The 23,942-nt window shown below is 46.2% G+C and overlaps 1 protein-coding gene across 1 annotated transcript in view; it reads right to left on the bottom strand.

Annotated features, from left to right (window-relative positions):
- PKHD1L1 (PKHD1 like 1) overlaps positions 1-23,942 on the bottom strand; it is a 361,418-nt gene that overhangs the window by 321,474 nt on the left and 16,002 nt on the right. The gene's annotated exons all lie outside the window — the stretch shown is intronic.

Genomic DNA, 23,942 nt, shown 5'->3' with positions numbered 1-23,942 from the left:
CATCATTCAGCTAGCTCTAACAATCCAAGTGTAGAACAGTTATGAGCCAGCATAAGTGAGCAAACTCTTACTCCCAAGTGCAGAACAGTTACTAGCCAACATAAGTGAGCTATCTCTAACAACCCAAGCGTAGAACAGTTATGAGCCAGTATAATTCAGCTTGTTCTAACTACCCAACTATAGAACAGTTACGATACAGCATATGTGAGCTAGTTATAACAACCCAAATGTATAACAGTTACGAGCCAACATAAGTGAGCTAGCTCTAACAACCCAAGTGTAGAACAGTTACGATCCAGCATCATTCAGCTAGTTCTAACAACCCAAGTGTAGAACAATTACGAGACAGCATATGTGAGCTAGTTATAACAACCCAAATGTATAACAGTTACGAGCCAACATAGGTGAGCTAGCTCTAACAACCCAAGTGTAGAACAGTTATGAGTCAGCATCATTCAGCTAGCTCTTACGCCCAATTGTAGAACAATTACGAGCCAGCATATGTGCGCTAGTTCTAACAACCCAAATGTAGAACAGTTACTAGCCAACATAAGTGAGCTAGTTCTAACAACCCAACTATAGAACAGATATGATCCAGCATCATTCAGCTAACATCCCAAGTACAGAACAGTTACGAGCCAGCATAAGTGAGCGAGCTCTAACAACCATTGTATAGAATAATTGCAAACTGGCTTAAGTGAGCTAGAGCTAACAATTCAAGCATAGAACAGTCGGCATACATTAGCTTGCTACAACAAGAAAACTATAGAACAGTAACTAGCCGGCACATGTGAGCTAGCGCTATTAACCAAAATATAGAACAGTTACAGGCTAGCATAATTGAGTTGTTGAGTCTAACAACCCGAGTATGGAACAGTTACATGTCTGCATAAGTGATCTGACCAGTTAATAGAACAGTTACAGGCCTGTATAAGTGCTAGCTCTCACTCTATTAACATTAATATTAGTTTCAACTCAAGGGAACACCTTTGACTAGGTGTTTGCCTTCACATGGAATGTCTTTGCTACTGTTCCAATGAAAACAATTACATTGGATCATATTGGCATATTTCCCCCTTAGCATTGCACCTTGCAGCTGGCCCGATATATACTCTTATACAGGCCCAAAAACATCTACCAAAGTTGCATCCTGGTAATGTGCCATTCCAAAGCATTTCTGTCCTTACCCGTGCTGCGCTGTGGGACTATGATTCCACGATTCCCGGCAAAGATATGCAAACTGCTGGCAAGCACATTAACTTCAGCCTCTAATCTCGTTTCCCCGCTGAGTTTGGCCCCTTTCTGGAAACGTCTATTGTGGTTTAGCTTTAAAAGTAATTATGGAAAATAAATCGAAGATCAAAATGAGCCAGGCTATGAAGGCCTGATGACAATAAAAGAGTGCCTTAAAGGCCATCTTCAATCCTACCAAAGGTGCATTCCATAAATTAAGAGAGAATCTCGATACCTCCACCACAGCAATTGAATTATTTTAATGTCTCCTCCCGCTCCAACCGCTAGTGTCCCTTTCCCGTAGGCCTCTGCTAGACGTAGGAAACCTTCTCAAACAGAACCAGCAAGAGCCGAGCTGACATGGGCGCGTGCATTAGTTCAATCTTTCATGGAAGGAAATGTTACGCGTACCACGGCTCTGTCTGGTTTTAGACCTGGTATAAGAGCCACCCACTTTCGACCTACTCAAAATCCAGATGGATGTCACCTGTATGAGGTCTTTATAGTCATAGCTCTCAACCTTTTGTATCCCCAGGGAAGGTCAAAACACCCGATTTTGTTTTATGGAGGTTGAGAGCCCATTGAAGTGTATGGGTGTATAAGGGGATTGCTGGGTGAGCCTGATGATTGCAAGCCGGGTGACACCCACCAAAAGTGAGCGAGTCGAGAAGTATGCCTATACTAGACCTGTCACTGATATTTTATACTGTGAACTCTCTTCCTGAGATGTGTAAAAGCATAGCTCTCAAGCTTTTGAGTTCAAACTGCTGGTGGAAACACATTTCTTTTTAGGCGGGTGAAAGTCCATTGAAGTTAACGGACAGATGAGGAGCTTGGCCGGGGAGTGAACATTTTCCCTGGCGGATGACACCCACCAAAAGCGTGTGAGTTGAGAGATATGGTAGGGCACGAGGCCATTCGTTATTTAGCCCCTTTCTGTACCATGCCTTCCTAGGCCCACAGAAGCCAGTTGGTGGCAATCCCACGCTTTACATCTAAACCTAAGCTTATGGAACTGGAAATCCACATGGATCAATTCCGTCAACGCTTCTATTAAATATGTACTTGGGACCTTTGGCGGCAATGATTCACGCCAATGGATTCCATTTTCTTATCTGGGCAGCTAACTGCCGTCCTTGCGGCCACTGCCATCTGAATTAAGCCATGCTTGATGACGACACAATAACAGATATCTGACAAACTTTTGGCATGAATTCCTGGTGAAAAGGAAGTACTAGTGGTACTCATCAAGAAAACGCTCTCACACATGCCATTACACAAATAGGAAACTTAAGAATTGTGTCTATTTTGTCTACAGTTGCCACGGTTCGTGCGGTCAGAAAACAGGTGTAGGTGCCTCAATTTGGAAGTATTTTATTTTATTTGTATTGCAAAGAAGTGATTGGTATATATATATATATATATATATATATATATATATATATATATATATATATATATATATATATATATATATATATATTCAACGAAAAAACTTTGTTAAAGGGACGTTATGGTTAAGTTGCACTAATAGAAACCTATGAAATTCAACCTATGAAATTCAATGAAAAAACTTAGTTATGGGAACGTTATGGTTAAATTGCACTAATAATTGCACTAATAAAAACATATGAAATTCAATGGAAAAACATTGTTACAGGGACGTTACCGTTACAGGTAAAACCGAAAAACCTCAGAAATTCACCAGTTATGGCAAGCTAAGCAACCATAACTCGCGCCACCACCGTCCACTGCTAAGACTAACACCCAGGACATCAAAGATGACATCACAAATGTCATTGATGACATCACTGACATCACCAAACTTTGCGAGTGGGCCAGATACTTTTTTTTACAAAGTTTGGTGAGGATTCGTCCAGGGGGCGAAAAGTTATAAGCCGCCCAATAAGTGCTCTTCCTATGGGTTTAGCAACTTAACCATAACTACATGGCTGCTGCTGCAGGCCATGTAATATATAGGAAATGTGTGGATATGTGTGTGTCTGTTCTAAATGTTCACCATACTTCCCCAACAGGCTACAAACCTGCAATTTGGCAAGTGGGTAGGTTCCATGGTGTAGACAATGTAATACGTGTACATTTTACATTTTGCTAAAATAAATGCAAGCTGTCTGCAATGCTTAGCCATGCCATATGACTCTTTGTGCTGTAGTTCTTCCCTAGTTATTCGTTCATTGTTCCTAAACTTCGGCAGTTCATGAACATTTCAGCAGTTCCTTGTCCCTAAACTTTCCACACTACCAGCATTCTAGCTGGCATTAGCGGCACTCACTTTTGAGATCATGCGGGTGACATAAAACGGTGCCTTTGTAGTAATGCGTGTGACATGAAACGATGCATGCCTCTTCATTATTGTCTGCAATGACGTTGTCAGGATAACCTGCGCTGACCAGCTGTAATGCTCACCTGATTCCCGTAGATTCGCCGGTCTTGACTGGGCGTATACCGTATCTTCAAAGGTGATGTGTAACACATGGCTGGCTCTTTGGGCTGGACCTCTTTGCACTGTATATCTGGCTCGAAGGGTAAGATGTCTGCAGATAGAAAATGTGGGATTAATGAACTGGGTTATTGAATGTCTCTCTCTTCTTCCCTTTCTCTTCTCCTGTAGAACCCCAAAGGTTAACGCTCTCACCTTAGGTAAGTGAACGCCGTGCTCTCCATCTGCCTCGAGGCAGGGTGCTGTAACCAGTTTCTTCACTGGATAAGGGGAGCAGGCCTCTTGACTTCAGAGGACTGCTGTCCGTCGTTTACTGCACGAACGGTAAGTTTCGAGTAATTCTAATGTCTTTAAAGTCTTTAGTAATGATGTCTCTTGTTTTGCAGGGTTCCGGCGATGGCGGATGGTGGGCTGAAGTGAGTTGAAGATGGAGCCCGTGTGATGAATAGAAGCGCCTGGAAGCACGTAAGTAAGCGCTTGTTGCCTGCTTCACGATGCGCTCTAACTGTCTTTTTATTTTGCAGGTACAAGTTCGGGGCGGCTGCAGGGTGCCGGAATACCCACTGGGTTAGATGTGGAAAGGAGTAATGGCACGTGAGTATTAAAGTTCCCCAATGTCTTTAAACGCACCTTGTTTTGTCTTTCAGATGCGGGATGCAGCGCCGAAGGCCTCCGGAGCGTGCGAAGAGTTGGTAAGCTTTTGTCTTTCAGATGCCGGAATGCAGTGTGAAGACCTCCGGAGCGCACGAAGAGTAGGTAAGCCTTTGTCTTTCAGATGCCGGAATGCAGAGCGAGGCGTTGGTGACAGCCGATGGACCAGGTAAGTGAAGAGCTGTCACTGAAGACCGTAATGCTAACCTGTTCTTTCTTGTCTTTATAGGTGTTGCTGAAGACTGGATTCAGAATGGTAAGCCTTTTTCCTTAGGCCCAGGATCAGATGCAGAAGACACGATGAGCGTTCTGCTGCTGAGGATGCAGAATAACGCAAAGCAAGATTCATCCATCGGGTGTGGTTTAAATAGCCTCCTGTAGTGCTTAGGTGTCTCCTTCCACAGCCACGCCTAAGAAAAGAGTTCCTGCTTTCCAGAAGAGTTCCAGTGTTCTGAATCTAGGGAGTGGCTCCTGCCCCACCCAACAGGAAAAGTAGTTCCAAACAGAAGAGGATCAGAGACTCAACTGGCAGGCAAGTAAGCAGCATGGTCTGCTGCAGGTAAGTCCACCCAAGCATTATGAGCCCGGCGCTTCCAGCGCTGGGACTGGGCATATTTATGAGCCTGGTGCCACTGGCACCAGGACTGGGTCCAAAAGGTCCCAATCGGGACTGGTTGGCACTCGGAACCTGGGTTATGGATCTGCTTCCAAGGGAGTTGGGAAAACCCTGACCTTTTGGAAGCAGAGATCATGACAGTACCCCCCCTCAAGGCCCCTCCCAAACCAGGCTTCTCCGGGGGTTTTGGCTTGTCAGGAAATGTTCGGTGAAATCTTTTGATTAGGCGAGGAGCGTGGACATATTCAGCAGGTTCCCAGGATCTCTCTTGGGGGCCGTAGCCTTTCCAGTCAATTAGGTAGAATAGTTTAGATTTGGAGATCTTGGAGTCCAGAATGCTTTTGACTTCAAACTCGAGTTCTCCATCAACTAGGATAGGTTTTGGAGATTTGGTTAGTTGGGTTTGAGGTTGCACGGGTTTTAATAGAGAGACGTGGAAGACCGGATGTATCTTCATGTGCGGGGGCAAGTCCAACTTGACCGCTACTGGGTTTACTATGGTAGTGATGGAATAGGGACCAAGGTATCTTGGGTTGAATGTGCGTGGCCCTTTTAGAGGTAGATATTTGGTTGATAACCAGACTTGATCCCCTACTTGATATTGAGGGGCTTCCTTCCGATGTTGATCTGCTCCTTTCTTGTATTGTTCTTTAGCCCTTTGAAGTTGAGAAACAGCTTCCTTAAAGTGTTGGGTGATTGTAGAATGCAGGTAGTCTACTGCTGGTGTTTCAAGATCTTGGAGGGGATCCAACTCCGAGGTTCGAGGGTGACTGCCGTACAAAAGAAAAAACAGGGTTTTCCCAGTTCCCGAATGGACAGAGTTATTGTAGGCATATTCGGCTATCCAAAGGATGTCTTTCCAAGTTTTTTCAGTTTGTTGCAGCATGCAGCGTAAATACTGTTCCAGAGTTTGATTGGTCCTCTCGGTTTGTCCGTCGGTCTGAGGGTGGTGACTGGTCGATAGTCTCACATCAATTTGAGCCGACCGACAGCAACTTCGCCAAAAATGAGAAATAAATTGACTACCTCGATCCGAAATTAGAACTGAAGGAAAACCGTGCAGTCGGACGATGTTTTCGAGAAATTCTCGGGCCAGAGTTGCTGCTGTTGGCAAGCCTTTGAGCGGAATGAAATGCGCCATCTTGGAGAATAAGTCCACGATTACTAGAATCGTACTGTATCCAGAGCATGGAGGTAGATCGGTGATGAAGTCCATAGAAAGCGTATGCCAAGGGCAAGGTGGGATGTCAATAGGGCGTAAGAGGCCTGCTGGTCTTTCCTTTTGACTCTTGTTTTGGGCGCATACTCCACAGGACATTATAAAGTCTCTGATATCTTTTTTCCAAGACGGCCACCAGAAGTAGCGCTTGATCTTTTCTGAGGTCTTGGCTATACCGGGATGTCCTTCCATTAAAGAATCGTGATAACAAGAGATTACTTTTTTCTGTAAATCTGTGCTGGGTAGGTATAATCGTTCTTGGAAATACAATAAGTTGTCCTTTACTGCAAAGTCCTTTCCCTGCAGATGCCAATTCTGTATGTCTGCTGGAGTTACAAGTTGCCTGGCTTTATCCTTAACTTCCTCTATGAATTCTGTGGCGATTACACCCAGAATTCTTTGTTCGGGAATGATTGGTACAGGTTTAGGGTTGATCAGGTGTTCTTCCACTCCCATCCGAGAAAGGGCATCAGCTTTACCGTTTTTTGTACCAGGTCGATAGGTAATTATGAAGTCAAACTCGGCAAAGAATAATGCCCAACGGAGTTGTCTAGAGGATTGGGCTTTTGCGGTTTTCAAATATTGCAGGTTTCGGTGATCCGTAATCACAGTAACGGTGTGTCGGGCCCCCAGCAGATAATGCCGCCAAGCCTTAAAGGCAGACTTGATAGTCAGAAGTTCCTTGTCAGTAATCGTGTAATTGATTTCAGGAGGCGAGAATTTGCGGGACCAAAATGCCACGGGATGCAACTGATTGGTTACCGGGTCCTTTTGTGATAGAACTGCCCCCATGGCAAGGCTTGAAGCATCAGTTTCCACGATGTAGGGGAGTTCGGGCGAGGGTGTTTTAAGATTGGTGCAGAGATAAATTTAGTCTTCAAATCCTGGAAAGCTTGTTCCGCCTCGGTAGACCATTCAAAACGTTTGTTTTTCTTTAACAAGGCAGTGATGGGCTGGACTATTCGAGAGAATTCGGGGATAAACCTGCGGTAAAAGTTAGCAAAGCCTAACATGCTTTGCACACCTTTTACGGAGGATGGTGATGGCCATTTGAGAACTGCATCGACCTTCTTTGAATCCATACGCACTCCGCCAGGTGATAATATGAATCCCAAGAATTCAACTTCAGTCACGTTGAAAACACATTTTTCCAACTTAGCGAAAAGTTTGTGTTGACGCAATCTTTCGAGGACCATTTTCACGTGTTTCCGATGTTCAGATTCCGATGAAGAATAAACGAGGATGTCGTCAATGTAAACAACAACACACACATCTATGAGCTCTCTGAGGACATTGTTCATAAAATATTGAAAGGCAGCCGGGGCATTACAAAGTCCGAAGGGCATGACCTGATATTCAAATAGCCCATACTTGGTGCGGAAGGCCGTCTTCCATTCATCGCCCTCTTTTACTCGTACCAAGTGGTAAGCTCCTCTAAGATCCAGCTTTGTATATATGCATGCTTTTCTGACTTGGTCCAGGAGTTCAGGGATCAAAGGTAACGGATATCTATTCTTAACGGTGATCTGGTTCAGGGAGCGATAATCTATACAAGTTCTAAGGTCTCCTTCCTTTTTTGGAACGAAGAACAAAGCTGAAGAAGCAGGGGACTTGGAAGGACGAATAAACCCATTTGCCAGGTATTGATCCAGGTATTGTCGAAGGTGAAGGTTCTCAGGCTCGGTGAGGGCATAAATTCTACTACAAGGAGGAGTAGATCCAGGTATCAGGTCGATCTGGCAGTCATAAGACCTATGAGGAGGTAGAGAGTTAGCCTGATCCTTCCGGAAAACATCTTGGTATTCTAGGTATTCGGGAGGTAACTGGGGAGTCTCTGAAGAAATTGCTGCCAGTGCAACACCAGGTGGAGGGTGACAAGTAGAGACACATTCTGGAAACTGGACCGTTCTTGCTCGCCAATCGATCAGAGGATTGTGTTTCTCTAACCAAGGTATTCCTAGAATAATCTGAAACTGAGGGGCCTTGATCACATCGAACACGATCTTCTCATGGTGTCCATCTTGACTTACTAGCGTCACTTCTTGAGTGGTATGCGTTACTGGCCCGGAGGCTATCTCCGTACCATCCACTGTAGTAATGACGTCCTTTACAGCCTTGGGACAAAGAGTTAGATTCATCCTCAAAACCATTTCATGATCCACATAATTGCCGATGGCACCGCTGTCGACGTAAGCTTCAATTGCATGTAATCGATCCGGATTATCAGGGCTAATGAGGACCATAGGTATCACGAAATGCGAGGTCACGGAACTGGTTTTCACGCTCGGCAAGAGGAACTCTATTCTTGTCGGGCGAGGTCGTTTCCCTGCTCAGAGTTTGTAACTTTGGTAACTGCAGCTCCTACTGCCTTCTTGGCAGGTTTCACCGGACAGTCTCGAAGAAAGTGCCCTGAGTTTCCGCAATAGAGGCATAATTGCAACTGTTTTCTCCTTTCCCGCTCCTTTTGTGTTAGAGGACCTTTCAGACCCCCTTTTTGCATGGGTTCCCCGGAGTCTACTCCTTTGGAAGGAGTTGGCGGTTTGGAAAATACTCGAGCATCAAACTTGGAACGATCGGCCTTCCTGTTCTGCAGTCTGTGATCTATTTGAACGACTAAGTCTATATAGTCCGAACAATCTTGTGGGGGATTCACTACTTGGGCTAACACATCTTTGAGCTCTCCGCGTAGACCTCTATAAAACAGCGTAATCCTTTTGTCCTCAGGCCAGTGAGTTTCCACTATCAGTCTGTTGAAAGACGCAATATAAGCCAAAAGGTCTTGATTACCTTGTTGCAACGAAAGAAGCTCATTGTCCAAGGCCTGCCCCTGTGAATGTCTTGCGAACAGTTTTTCCATACTGAGCTGAAAAGCTTGAAAATCATGGAGGACCGGATCATCTTGATTTACTAGAGGGATCGACCAGTCTGCCGCATTGCCACTAAGGTACGAAAGCACGAAAGCTACTTTAGCTTGATCAGTTGGAAAGGCTGCTGGCCGGCATAAGAAATGCAACCGGCACTGATTGATAAATACTGCAAACCTCTTTGGGTCACCAGAAAATCGTTCGGGCGGAGCCAGAGGTACATTCCCAGGTAGGTTGATCTGTACTGGATTCATAGAGGATGTAGAAGGAAGATTTCCCCCTGATGCGGGTAACGGAGTTTGTCCGGCTTGTGACTGTAGCAATAGTCTAGCGAGATCATCTGTTCGCTCCTTGGAAATAATCAGTTCCCTTCTTAGAGCGTTCGTTTCCTGACGGGCTGCATGCACTTCTGCCCTTAGTTCCCCAAGTAACTGGGCTAGCTGGTCGGTATCCGAGGTTTCCATAGCGCCTGGACGGGAGTTTTGTGGTAGGCTTTGCGTTCTGTAACGCTCACCTGATTCCCGTAGAGGCGCCGGTCTTGACTGGGCCTATACCGTATCTTCAAAGGTGATGTGTAACACACGGCTGGCTCTTTGGGCTGGACCTCTGTGCACTGTATATCTGGCTCGAAGGGTAAGATGTCTGCAGATAGAAAATGTGGGATTAATGAACTGGGTTATTGAATGTCTCTCTCTTCTTCCCTTTCTCTTCTCCTGTAGAACCCCAAAGGTTAACGCTCTCACCTTAGGTAAGTGAACGCCGTGCTCTCCATCTGCCTCGAGGCAGGGTGCTGTAACCAGTTTCTTCACTGGATAAGGGGAGCAGGCCTCTTGACTTCAGAGGACTGCTGTCCGTCGTTTACTGCACGAACGGTAAGTTTCGAGTAATTCTAATGTCTTTAAAGTCTTTAGTAATGATGTCTCTTGTTTTGCAGGGTTCCGGCGATGGCGGATGGCGGGCTGAAGTGAGTTGAAGATGGAGCCCGTGTGATGAATAGAAGCGCCTGGAAGCACGTAAGTAAGCGCTTGTTGCCTGCTTCACAATGCGCTCTAACTGTCTTTTTATTTTGCAGGTACAAGTTCGGGGCGGCTGCAGGGTGCCGGAATACCCACTGGGATAGATGTGGAAAGGAGTAATGGCACGTGAGTATTAAAGTTCCCCAATGTCTTTAAACGCACCTTGTTTTGTCTTTCAGATGCGGGATGCAGCGCCGAAGGCCTCCGGAGCGTGCGAAGAGTTGGTAAGCTTTTGTCTTTCAGATGCCGGAATGCAGTGTGAAGACCTCCGGAGCGCACGAAGAGTAGGTAAGCCTTTGTCTTTCAGATGCCGGAATGCAGAGCGAGGCGTTGGTGACAGCCGATGGACCAGGTAAGTGAAGAGCTGTCACTGAAGACCGTAATGCTAACCTGTTCTTTCTTGTCTTTATAGGTGTTGCTGAAGACTGGATTCAGAATGGTAAGCCTTTTTCCTTAGGCCCAGGATCAGATGCAGAAGACACGATGAGCGTTCTGCTGCTGAGGATGCAGAATAACGCAAAGCAAGATTCATCCATCGGGTGTGGTTTAAATAGCCTCCTGTAGTGCTTAGGTGTCTCCTTCCACAGCCACGCCTAAGAAAAGAGTTCCTGCTTTCCAGAAGAGTTCCAGTGTTCTGAATCTAGGGAGTGGCTCCTGCCCCACCCAACAGGAAAAGTAGTTCCAAACAGAAGAGGATCAGAGACTCAACTGGCAGGCAAGTAAGCAGCATGGTCTGCTGCAGGTAAGTCCACCCAAGCATTATGAGCCCGGCGCTTCCAGCGCTGGGACTGGGCATATTTATGAGCCTGGTGCCACTGGTGCCAGGACTGGGTCCAAAAGGTCCCAATCGGGACTGGTTGGCACTCGGAACCTGGGTTATGGATCTGCTTCCAAGGGAGTTGGGAAAACCCTGACCTTTTGGAAGCAGAGATCATGACACCAGCTAAGGAGAGTCAGCAGATTTGCAAGCATCCTGTGGATGTGCTAGTAAAAGGCAGCTTCTTCATGGTGGCTGCTGTCTATGCCTTTTATCTGGGTATTTTTTCTAAAAGTGATTTCTGTTGCTAGAGTCATGTTGCGAGATGAAGCGATGATACGTGTTAATCAGGGTTTACTTGAAGGACATCCCCGCCGTCTACTGGACATTCAAATTAACTACATTTCAGGACTTTTGTGTCCATCCTTTTCATACCTTTGCGTGCATGCCTGGGATTCTAATTCACTCTCCCACACTTAATTTGCAACGAGTGATGCAACTATATGAAGTGACATAAAAACCATTTGAGTTTATTGAATACATTTAAATTAAAACGGGAATAGGTATTGGATGGCAGTCTTTTTGTATGTGCAATAATTCTTTGCCAGTTATGTTGTTGTAGGTGAGCGTTTCTTTCAGTGATGTTTTCTTTGTTTGTTGTTATTACATAATAAAACTCTGTAGAGGCAACTAAGCACTTTCATGACACCCCCGCCCCCAGCTGTAAGACGTCCAGACATACATGTACAGAGGGAAACTACTGTCAGGCCCACAGGCCTATCCCCAGACCAGCACCCACACACAGAGCAAGGTATGATGGGCGCAAACACAGCACACATACACAGAGCAAGGCATGGTGGGCACAAACACAGCACACATGCACAGAGCAAGGCATGCTGGGTGTGAGGAATTCTATCATCTGCACGGGGAGAGTGTGCTCACCTGGGCTTTTTGATAAATGAAAATGAATGATGGGAGATCAATCTCCGAGGACTGTGTGAGGACATTCCTCACACAGTCCATCTACTTCCCGCACAAAACACATAGTCACATGTACTTCGGGAAGACACACCCTACAGGCACCATCTTCCCCTGTCATATTCAGCTGAAATGTGACAGCCCTGGGTACATCAAAGCATGTTAAGGATGGGAAAGGCACACCTCCCTCCAGCATGGGCAGCCTAATTTAAATATCAAAGACTCCATGGAACCGCATTTATTTTGTCCTCTGGCTGGTGGCAGTGCATACTAATGAGAGATAATTGAAGCAAGCCTGAAGGGGCTTGGTTGCCGGAATAGACAATAGGAAAGGTGGGACTAACATCCCTATGGTATGCAATGTGTCTACTTGAAGCTAGTTTCCACCTGTCTGTATGAAAGGCAGTGAATGGCCTGTCTGGGTCCAGAAGTTACCGCAGGTGTTTCTGCAGAACAGACCCCTTTCAGAGGGGAGAGGTATGTGGTTTGGTGGAGACAGGAAGTCTGCTTCCATCACAAACTTCAAGGGAACCCTGCGCTTTAATCAAGAGTCATAGAGGGCTCAGTTAACCAGAGAGACACTTTGATCTACAAGAGACAGGAAGATGGGTGGGACCTAGGTATATATCGTCACCCCTTGTCTGTCCTGTTGCAGAGCACTCTGGTCCTGACCTCATGCATAACAAAAGATTGTTTGTTGGGACCCAGGATTGGTTCATTACGGTAGGCTTAGCCTGCACCAATCACTGAGGCCCATTTGGCTTTAAAAGAGGGCTGAACCTCTCACTTAACAGATCATCTGAAGATGTTGAAAGGAGTAAGTAGAAGGACTCATTTGGATCAGAGCTGAAGGTACAGTCTACCTTACATCTTCCGCCAGCGAAGGAAGGCCAGGAGTTCCAAAAGGAAATCAAGATCCCTCCTCTAAACATCTCCCAGGGAACAGAGGGAGATACCGGTCTCAGAGGCCTGCTAGGTTCTGCCAGCAAGCTTCCGAAGTGGGAAGTGCCTGAGAGTATCTGAACTAAGGACAAGGCCATTGCCTGCAAACACTCTCCTGAGCTTTGGGCCATATGCGTTGAAAGGACACAAGGCCCTGCGAAGAAGCTAGGAGGAGTGCCACATAAGCATCATCCAGCATCCATCTTTTAAGGACATTTTCGAGACAGTCGAGTCCTCAAACTGCATCCGGCTGCCCCGCTGACTGTTGTCACGCTGCAGTCACAAGAGTCGTCCGAACTGCCTCGACCAGCATTCCAGATCCACTGTCGAGCACCAAGAACTTCTTCAGCAAAAGGGACATTGTGGTTCTGCCCCCCTGGTCCTTCTCCGAAGGGCCCTAGAGGCAGTTACAACCATTTGCTCCCTTGGTGCTGAAACCAAATAACCTTGAACAGTAAGAGTGATTACTTTACCAACTACCCTCCTGTCAGTATCCAGAGTGCGTCCCTTTCCCTTGTGGAACTGTCTGTCCTCTGTGTTCCTTTATGAGGTGGGTTGTATTTTGTAGTGTGCTAGAACTGTCTGCTGTAGAATAATAAAGTAGATATGTTTATACAACTTTGACTGGAGAGTCCCTTTTATCATTGGGTAGTAATTATATTTCACCGTGTTGCAATTAACCAACGATCCAAGACCTTGCAGAGATAAGCCTGCTGTTCCGTCCATGTTAACAAAAACTGGACACGGAGTTCTTATAATTCTCTTGTATTCCAATCTGTCCGGATGCCTTCGTGTGTACTAGAGCTTTGGGGTTGATTGATGGTTTAGAAACCGATATTCATCCCCGGATCACTGGTGCCCCTGAAGTTGATTCGTCACAGTGGGCGCAATCACAGATATACACACATCTACCGAAATACGGACAGAGGAGGAGAGAGACCGAGATGGCTATGAACACAGACACATATATAGTGAGTACACACACACACACCCACGCGCGCGCGCGCACGCCTAAGCACAATCATGCGTGCGCAAGGTGCATACAAACACAAATACTCCCACATAGAGAGTGAGTCACACACACACACATACAGAGCGGTTAGACACAAAGATACAGACAATCCTGCTGTGTGAGCTTAAAATATACAGTAATATTTTAGAACATATCAATCTCCAGCACAACGTGGATCAAGTTATGCACACTCATTGCTAAAGCATACCAAATCAAGCGCATGTTTACCAAAGTGACAAAATGGGTGCAAAGCACTAGCAGTGAAGTCTGAGGTTCCTTGAAATACGCTTTGCGGGTCTTGCTTTAATACCAACATGCCAATGGGTAGTCTCCTCAGGAAGTAGGGAATCGTTGTTTTGAAAATGCTGGTCATATAAATAGCTTGACTTTTATTTTTGCCAATAGCAGGCAGCTAGAACTGGCAGCAGCTCTCTGTATCAGTTGCAATGTGGAATCTGTTGGGTCCTTCCGCGATGAGGTGCTGTCGATTTGCACCTGTAACTCCCTCTTTTTAAAATGTGCGGTGCATTAAATGGGGTGGGGGGTGAAAGCAAAGCAGGTGGATTGTATGCCTCCATTTAACGTCCCAGCCCATTTCCAGGCAGTGATGAGGTGGAGGAGGGGCAGGAAGTGAAGAAAAGATCCCCTCCGTCCACCCTGCCTCCGCCACATCAGTGTTTTTTGCTGTATGGCTGCATAATGTTTCTATGGAGTTCTATGGAACCGACCTCAGTTTTACAAAGCATATTTGCAGGCTACATTCCTTTCTCACGAGCAGTGGTCGAAGTGAGCAGGAATGGCCAGGAGCGGCCACTTTTTTCACACTTCTCCAATTTAACGCCCCATAGAAGTTCCAGTTAAAATTAGATATGTTTCAACTCAATTGCCTGTCAACCAGCATGGCTGCAACCCTCGAGAAATGTGTTGCACATTGCACCCTTCCTGTCTACTCTGTCCCCTGCTGGGGTCACAGCTCCACTACCTTTGTTGATACACTTCTACCACTGCTCACGAAACGAAGGGAAAAGGAAAAGTACCAGCAGGCTTGCCTCTCTTCTAAACTCTCCTTTGCCCCTCCGCCTTATGATGGTAAAGGTCACCACCTTAATGGAACAGGTATTCTGTTTTGATCAACATAAACACTTGCGCCTAATTGCAACACTCACCACGTGTGCTCCCAAGAAACAGGTATGATGCCCTGCAGGGAACACAAGCTGCTATGAATGAGCATGTTTTATTTAATGTAGTGCTAGAGTCCTGTAGACTCTTTCAAAGCGCTTCCAATGTTATCAGATATGGGAACTGGAGCCCAGCGTTGTTGCTAGATCTGGAAAAGATCCCGGGCTAGGCAGCTATCGGGACTGTCGGGACTCAGGGCTAGCTAGCCTTTTGGTTGCAGCCCTTGAGCTTCTTTCCGGGGCTACAACCAAATGACTCGGGACTTTAGCCCCCCCCAGCCTTCCCTAGCAATGCCTGTGTGATGAAGGGGGAAGCTAGAAGCGGGCCACTGCTCGGCTGGTTCTAAAGCAGGCAATATCATTTAGACTGCATTCGCTAATGCTCAGATGGGGGTTTCACATCTTGTTCCCGGCTTTGGGAAGCAGCTCACTGGTGATTGATGCACATTGCGTTTAGTGTGGAAGACCTAGGAGGTTCGTGCGTTATTGTTCCTGGCTTTGGGAAGCAGCTCCCTGGTGATTGCTGCGCATTGCGTTTAGTGTGTAAGACCTAGGAGTCTCGTGCATTATTCTTCCCAGCTTTGGGAAGTAGCTCGCTGGTGATTGGATTGCTGCGCATTGTGTTTGGTGTGGAAGACCTAGGAGGTTTGTACATTATTGTTCCCGGCTTTGGGAAGCAGCTCGCTGGTGATTGCTGCACATTGCGTTTGGTGTGGAAGACCTAGTAGGCTTGTGCATTATTGTTCCCAGGTTTTGGGAAGCAGCTCGCTGGTGATTGCTGCACATTGTGTTTGGTGTGGAACACCTAGGAGGCTTGTGCATTATTGTTCCCGGCTGTGGGAAGCAGCTCCCTGGTGATTGCTGCGCATTGTGTTTGGTATGGAAGACCTAGGAGGCTCGTGAATTATTGTTCCCGGCTTTGGGAAGCAGCTTGCTGGTGATTGCTGCACATTGTGTTTAGTGTGGAAGACCTAGGAGGCTCGTGCATTATTGTTCCCGGCTTTGGGAAGCAGCTCACTGGTGATTGCTGCACATTGTGTTTAGTGTGGAAGACCTAGGAGGCTTGTGCATTATTGTTCCCGGCTTTGGGAAGTGATTGCTGGCGATTGCTGCGCATTGTGCTTAGTGTGGAAGACCTAGGAGGCTCGTGCATTGTTGTTCCCGGATTTGGGAAGCAGCTCGCTGGTGATTGCTGCGCATTGTGTTTGACGTGGAAGACATAGGAGGCTCGTGCATTATTGTTCCCGGCTTTGGGAAGCAGCTCAATGGTGATTGCTGCGCATTGTGTTTGGCGTGGAAGACCTAGGAGGCTCGTGGATTATTGTTCCCGGCTTTGGGAAGCAGCTCACTGGTGATTGCTGCGCATTGTGTTTGGCGGGGAAGACCTAGGAGGCTCGTGCATTATTGTTCCCGGCTTTGGGAAGCAGCTCACTGGTGATTGCTGCGCATTGTGTTTGGCGGGGAAGACTTAGGAGGCTCGTGCATTATTGTTCCCGGCTTTAGGAAGCAGCTCACTGGTGATTGCTGTGCATTGCGTTTAGTTTGGAAGACCTACGGGGCTTGTGCATTATTGTTCCCGGCCTTAAGGAAGCAGCTCACTGGTGATTGCTGCACATTGTATTTGGTGTGGAAGACCTAGGAGGCTCGTGCATTATTGTTCCCGGCTTTGGGAAGTAGCTCGCTTGTGATTGGATTGCTGCGCATTGTGTTTGATGTGGAAGACCTAGGAGGTTTGTGCATTATTGTTCCCGGCTTTGGGAAGCAGCCCGCTGGTGATTGCTACACATTGCGTTTAGTGTGGAAGACCTAGGAGGCTTGTGCATTATTGTTCCCGGCTTTGGGAAGCAGCTCGCTGATGATTGCTGTGCATTGCGTTTGGTGTGGAAGACCTAGGAGGCTCGTGAATTATTGTTCCTGGCTTTGGGAAGCAGCTCGCTGGTGATTGCTGCACGTTGTGTTTGGTGGTGTGGAAGACCTAGGAGGCTCATGCATTATTGTTCCCGGCTTTGGGAAGCAGCTCACTGGTGATTGCTGCACATTGTGTTTAGTGTGGAAGACCTAGGAGGCTTGTGAATTATTGTTCCCGACTTTGGGAAGTAGTTCACTGGTGATTGATGCACATTGTGCTTAGTGTGGAAGACCTAAGAGACTTGTGCATTATTGTTCCCGGCCTTAGGGAAGCAGCTCAAAGGTGATTGCTGCACATTGTATTTGGTGTGGAAAACCTAGGATGCTTGTGCATTATTTTTCCCGGCTTTGGGAAGCAGCTCACTGGTGATTGCTGCGCATTGTGTTTGCCGTGGAAGACCTAGGAGGCTCGTGCATTATTGTTCCCGGCTTTGGGAAGCAGCTCGCTGGTGATTGGATTGCTGTGCATTGTGTTTGGCGTGGAAGACATAGGAAGCTTGTGCATTGTTGTTCCCGGCTTTGGGAAGCAGCTCACTGGTGATTGCTGCGCATTGTGTTTGATGTGGAAGACATAGGAGGCTCGTGCATTATTGTTGCCGGCTTTGGGAAGCAGCTCACTGGTGATTGCTGCACATTGGCCCTCATTACGACCCTGGCGGAGAGGGGTTTACGCCAGCGTAATGCATGGCGTACCTCTCCGCCAGATTAGGACTTTCCGTAGCGCCATGGCGATTTTTACGCCCGGATTTTCCGGGCGGAAAAATCCATGGCGCTACGGGTCCCCTCGTTAATTACGCCACCGTATTCTACGGTGGCGTAATTAACTCCTTCCCCACTCCCATTATACCCTATGGGGCAAAAATGGGAATGGGGAAGGGTAAATGGGGATTGGGGACTTACCGCCCCGCCAAGGTCGGAATGGGGCGGTAAGTCCGCCAACCCCCATGGCGGAGTTGGCAGCTCTGCGCCATGGTCCATGGTGCAAATTGCACCATGGACCTCCGCCAGGGTCGTAATGAGGGCCATTGTGTTTGGCGTGGTAGACCTAGGAGGCTCGTGCATTATTGTTCCCGGCTTTGGGAAGCAGCTCACTGGTGATTGCTGTGCATTGTGTTTGGCGGGGAAGACTTAGGAGGCTTGTGCATTATTTATTGTTCCCGGCTTTAGGAAGCAGCTCACTGGTGATTGCTGTGCATTGCGTTTAGTTTGGAAGACCTACAAGGCTCGTGCATTATTGTTACCGGCCTTAAGGAAGCAGCTCACTGGTGATTGCTGCAATTGTATTTGGTGTGGAAGACCTAGGAGGCTTGTGCATTATTTTTCCTGGCTTTGGGAAGCAGCTCACTGGTGATTGGATTGCTGTGCATTGTGTTTGGCGTGGAAGACATAGGAGGTTTGTGCATTATTGTTCCCGTCTTTGGGAAGCAGCTCGCTGGTGATTGCTGTGCATTGCGTTTGGTGTGGAAGACCTAGTAGGCTTGTGCATTATTGTTCCCGGCTTTGGGAAGCAGTTTACTGGTGATTACTGCGCATTGTGTTTGCCGGGGAAGACCTAGGAGGCTTGTGCATTATTGTTCCCGGCTTTAGGAAGCAGCTCACTGGTGATTGGTACGCATTGTGTTTGGTGTAGAAGACCTAGGAGGCTTGTGCATTATTGTTCTCAGCTTTGTGAAGCAGCTCACTGGGGATTACTGCGCATTGTGTTTGGTGTGGAAGACCTAGGAGGCTTGTGCATTATTGTTCCCCGCTTTGGGAAGCAGCTCACCAGTGATTGCATTGTGTTTAGTGTGGAAGACCTAGGAGGTTCGTGCATTATTGTTCCTGGCTTTGGAAAGCAGCTCACTGGTGATCGCATTGTGTTTAGTGTGGAAGACCTAGGTGGCTCGATCATTATTGTTCCTGTCTTTGGGAAGCAGCTCACTGGTGATCGCATTGTGTTTGGTGTGAAAGACCTCAGTGGCTCAATCATTATTGTTCCCGGCTTTGGGAAGCAGCTCACTGGTGATCGCATTGTGTTTAGTGTGGAAGACCTAGGGGGCTCGATTATTATTGTTCCCGGCTTTGAGAAGCAGCCCACTGGTGATCGCATTGTGTTTAGTGTGGAAGACCTAGGGGGCTCGATTATTATTGTTCCCGGCTTTGAGAAGCAGCCCACTGGTGATCGCATTGTGTTTGGTGTGGAAGACCTAGGTGGCTCGATCATTATTATTCCCGGCTTTGGGAAGCAGCTCACCGGTGATTGCATTGTGTTTAGTGTGGAAGACCTAGCAGGCTTGTGCATTATTGATCGCATGGGAGGAATCCAAATGTCACCCATTAATTTCATTTTTAATAACTGCTGACACTGAGCGCGTCCTACTGGCTCTTTATGTGTGAACACATATTTTTTATAGTGCACTTAATACTGTGGCTTCCAGAAAACTGAAATCTGATTATCTTTTTTCCTTAAGAGATGTTCTACTCATTCAGTAGCACCCATCCACCCAAGACAACCTATCCGTCTGTCCAGTTACACATCCATGCTATTTCGCGCATGAGCCGCCCACACATCCAACCATCTGCCTAATCATGCACATTCGTATAAGCAGCAAACCCATAATATGTGCATGCAATTTCGATAGTCCATATATGCTCCACCCATCACAGGTGTTCATCTTTCTACCCATTCCCACAGGTGCGCGCACTCAGGCACTTGATCTCATTTTCTCACACAATTTCACCCATCATCCATCCATAGAATCACACTCATCTACCCTCCCATCTTAAATCACTTTAAGTTACAGGTAGAATCTCTGTCAGTTGGCTTCGCCAATGCTTTGTGTCTTTTCCCACCATGTGTGCCTTTTATATGATATATGTGATATGATACGTTATTTATAACGCGCTTAATACCCAGAGGCTTCTAAGCGCGGACCCGGGGATCGAACCTGTGGTGCTCCGTGTCGTTTTGCTTCCAAGGTGAGCACGTTGCCCCCGAGCTATCCTCCACAGGCAGGGGCATATAATGTATGCTTGGCTTCAGTTTACTTGTGTAACATCATAAGCATAGTCCTTTCTCCTAAACCCCGCACCCGCCTACATCCAGCACAACACGTTACAGCTGGTTACTGGTGGAAGTGGGTGTCCAGTCAAATGGTCGACAGACAAATGGTCGACAGACAAATGGTCGACACAATTTGGTCGACGGGTCAAATGGTCGAATTTTTTTTATTTATATATATATTTTTTAGGTTTTCGTTTAGGGGAAAAAAAGGGGTTTTTAGCAAAAAAAAGGGGTTTGGGGGGGACCCCCCCAAAAAAAAAATGTGGAAAAAAAAAGAAATTTGACCATTTGACCTGTCGACCTTTTGGTGTCGACCATTTGTCCTGTTGACCATTTATTTTCGACCAAATGACCTAGAACCGTGGAAGTGCACATGTTTCTGCCTCGATTGCCACATTACACTGGCCGTGTCTGCATGTACCCACGAATCATGCCCAGCCCGGGAAGAATTCTTCTGTACCACACTCCATCATCAAAGCTCTGTTCCTGTAGGGCCCCCATGCCAGCATGCAGGATCTGAAATATTCCCCAGCTATTTGTTCTGGCCTGGATGAGGGTCAACACATACCTTTTTCCCAAACTGTAATCCAAATGCCAGCATGCAAGATCTGAAATATTCCCCAGCTATTTGTTCTGGCCTGGATGAGGGTCAACACATACCTTTTCCCCAAACTGTAATCCAATCTCTCCTTGAAAGCAAGACACACTGAGCACCACAGGTTCGATCCCTGTGTCTGCGCTTAGAAACCTCTGGGTATTAAGCACGTTATAAATAACCAATCATATCATAGATAGGGTCAAGACGCCCCTGGGCTCGGGGACATCCATACTGTATAAATACCTTACACATAAACTGCTATTCAGAGCATTTGCAATTACAGGGTCATGGCTGGGAAATAAAATACCCATAGTTGAAACTTATCACAACGAGAGAGGGATCATGAGCGTGGAAAAGTGACCGGCCTCAAGTTACTGCCCGCATTGAAGTTGAGGGTTAGAGATTGCGGAGGGGTCAAAATGGCAAGTGGTTATGTCAAAGCCTGTGGTGGGGGAGGTCATTATAACATGGTGGTGTGAAACTAAAAAAGGAAAGTGAATGGTTGTAGGTTACGACTCATGTTTGAAATAAGGTCCTTAACAGAGATTGTGGACTGCATTCTGAGCATTCTGATTGGCTTAAACTAGGATTGTAATGAAATCCATGTGCTAATCAGGATTATAACCCATATTTCACCAACAGGTAGTGAACTACTAGACCCCATCTAAAAGCACTACACTCATATGTTGTCAGATGTCTTGACCCAGGTTTGAATTATTAGGCTACAACATTTGGTGCTGTGGGCTTAGAAAATCCGAGATGGCCGAAAAGCCCACATTTGCGCCAGAATCCAGGAAAACCGCACGGTTTTGTGCACACCAAAATGGTCGCCTGAGCTGCCACCCACCAGTGCGAGCGTGATGGGCCAGAAGCACCATGAGTGAAACGTGGTGCCAAAGGAAAAACAGCAGTGCCTGTTAGCTCAAAAAGCACTTTGAAATCACCTTTGTTTCTCTGAAATGCAAGCTCAAATGCCTATTTCAAACATTGCAAGATATTCAAAAATCTCACTGAACACCAGAAGACATTTGGCAGAATGTAGTCTTGTGTGCATACACAATCTGGAAAGATGAAGAGCCTAAAACAATGTTTATAACAAAACTGGCTGAGCTGTGGATGTCAGCAGTTTAAGTGAAATTGCCACTAAAATCAAAATGTTTAAAATAAATGAGTGATTTACTTTGGAGTGTCACATAGGTTGCAACTGTTTAAATGTCATAGTTTTGAACTTAGAATCAGCGTTCGAGCTGCATGTGTCAAAATTGATTTGAATGAAGAAAAAACTGGAACAAAAGTGACATTTAGCTGAAGCCTGGCTTGAAGAGATTGAATTCTGCCCGGCAACTACCCCCAACAGGAGTTGAAACTTGACCAGCAACTGCATTCCCAGGCCTGGCCTGTCTTCTCCTGCCCCCACCAAAAGGAGATTACACCTCACTGATTGAATTAGGGGAGGGGTGCCTGGGGCTGCAGGAAAACAGAACAATGAACTTTCCTTGGCTCAGGCAAATGCTAAATCAGGGGGTCGTAAATTGCTTCCTCTTGGAAAGAAATGGGAGGGGCGCTGCCTCTGGGAGCCACCTGAGCTGGAGGCGGGGACAGACAGAAATTCCCCCATGTGCTTTGGAATCTAAACCACACCCATCTGGGCCAGAGCATAATTTTAAAAAGATGGATAATTCATAGTACGGAAGTGTCAAAATTATGTAAATAATATCATTATTCCTGTGATTTTTCTGAGCACATTTTAAGAGGTGTTAGGACTCTGTGGTATGTTCTGGGGAGTAGTAGCGGAAAATAGGGTGTTACTCCAAGTGTCTGTATGTTAAAAATCTCACACTTCATCATCTGTTGGCCATATTCCTTGCGCACATTTGTGTAAATTCTGGAAAAGTTTAGAGGTTGTGTTCTAGATGAAAAGGGCACAATTCTGTCAGAAGTGGACAAAACATCTTACAAAGACAGGGATCGGATGGTTTGGTGCTACAGAAAATATGTTAACTGGACATATAATATTAGAAAAATTGTACATAGATAAATACGCATTTAGATCAAAAATAGATTTGTGTGCAAAGTGACAAGGGGACTGTTCTTTCTGTATGCTGTAAAAATGACACCGGATGACTCACAACTCTGTTCTCCAGTGAGAGCACAGAAAATCCGCTAACCTATCAGGATCTTCAGAGGGTTGGGCATAGAAAGTCAGCCTTCCCACCCACTTTCAAAAGACATAAAAAGGGCCACTGAAACTGATTTCCTGCGAAGCACTTTGCCAGAAGACTCCAGAACCAGAACTTAGAAAACCAGACCTCAGATTCCAGAGCTTGTGTAGCAGAGAGGCCTGATCCACAAGCTGAATCCTTTTCAGCAGGCCTCAAAATCTTTTGCAACCTAATTAAACTCTTCAACAGCTGGGCTGTGCTGTTTGATTCTGGCTAGAACCCTGTGCCAGAACCCAGAAAGCAGTGCTGTATCCAGAGAGACCCAGACCAGACCGCTGTGCAGTGCCAAGAACTTTTGCCAGAACCAGAGACCAGACCAGACCGCTCTGCAGTGCCGATAGCAGACCCAGACCAGATCGCTGTGAGCAGAACCAGTACCAGAGACCGTCCATGGCGAGTAAAGCCCAAACATGACCAGATCTTGACGGCCTATTTCAAATTTATAGTGTGAGTACCGACAGAACTGTGCATAACCAATCTCTTAGTTTAAAATAATCTAATTCAAACCATTTCAACCTATTTAGAACTGCATAGAAATCATGTGTCCATTCTGTGATTTCAAACCTGGGAAAGTGTCATTTGCCATTTGAATCTTACTTAATTTCTGAAAATCTACCTCCACAAAATTGTCAGTATCTTTTGAACCGCACGTGCTAGGAACAAGATTTTACTTTCATTTTAAAGCTAAGATCCTAAGCCTTCCAACAAGACCTAAACCAACTCTACTCCTTATATTTTTTCTGTAATCGCGCTCGACGCACTCAGAAAAAGTGCAGCGAATTGCAATTTTAATCAAATTTCTCCACCTGTCAAAATCTCTGTCTTTTGCTTGCAACTGCTTGCAACTGCTGAAATCATTTTTCAACCTGACAATCCCTCATGAATCACTGATAGTGTTGACCTGAACCAATCTTAAGTAGCTATCACCTACCCTGAATCTCCTATAGGGAATTAAAATCATTTTTAGCATATTTTCACTTCTTTGCAAATCACATTTAAAGTATTTTTGCCTGTGTTTTAAAATCATCCCTGTTGCTCTAAGTTTGCTAGGGGGGAAATGAATTGGTATTGCATTTGATTGTATTCCTGAACATTGTGTGCTCCCCTTCCATCTCCTTATATTGCATAGGGGCGGAGTGAATATTCAAAAGAAAAAGTGATCATATTATCTCTTGTGGAAACCATCTCAGTTATTTCTGTGCTGCATTCTTTTCCATCATTACGTTTCCTTGAACGCATAAAAG

The sequence above is a fragment of the Ambystoma mexicanum genome, chromosome 5q, assembly GCF_040938575.1.
Source record: "Ambystoma mexicanum isolate Mex_15411 chromosome 5q, UKY_AmexF1_1, whole genome shotgun sequence".
Taxonomy (NCBI): domain Eukaryota; kingdom Metazoa; phylum Chordata; class Amphibia; order Caudata; family Ambystomatidae; genus Ambystoma; species Ambystoma mexicanum.
The sequence above is the reverse complement of the archived record's forward strand: the minus strand, read 5'-3'. Positions and strand labels throughout refer to the sequence as shown.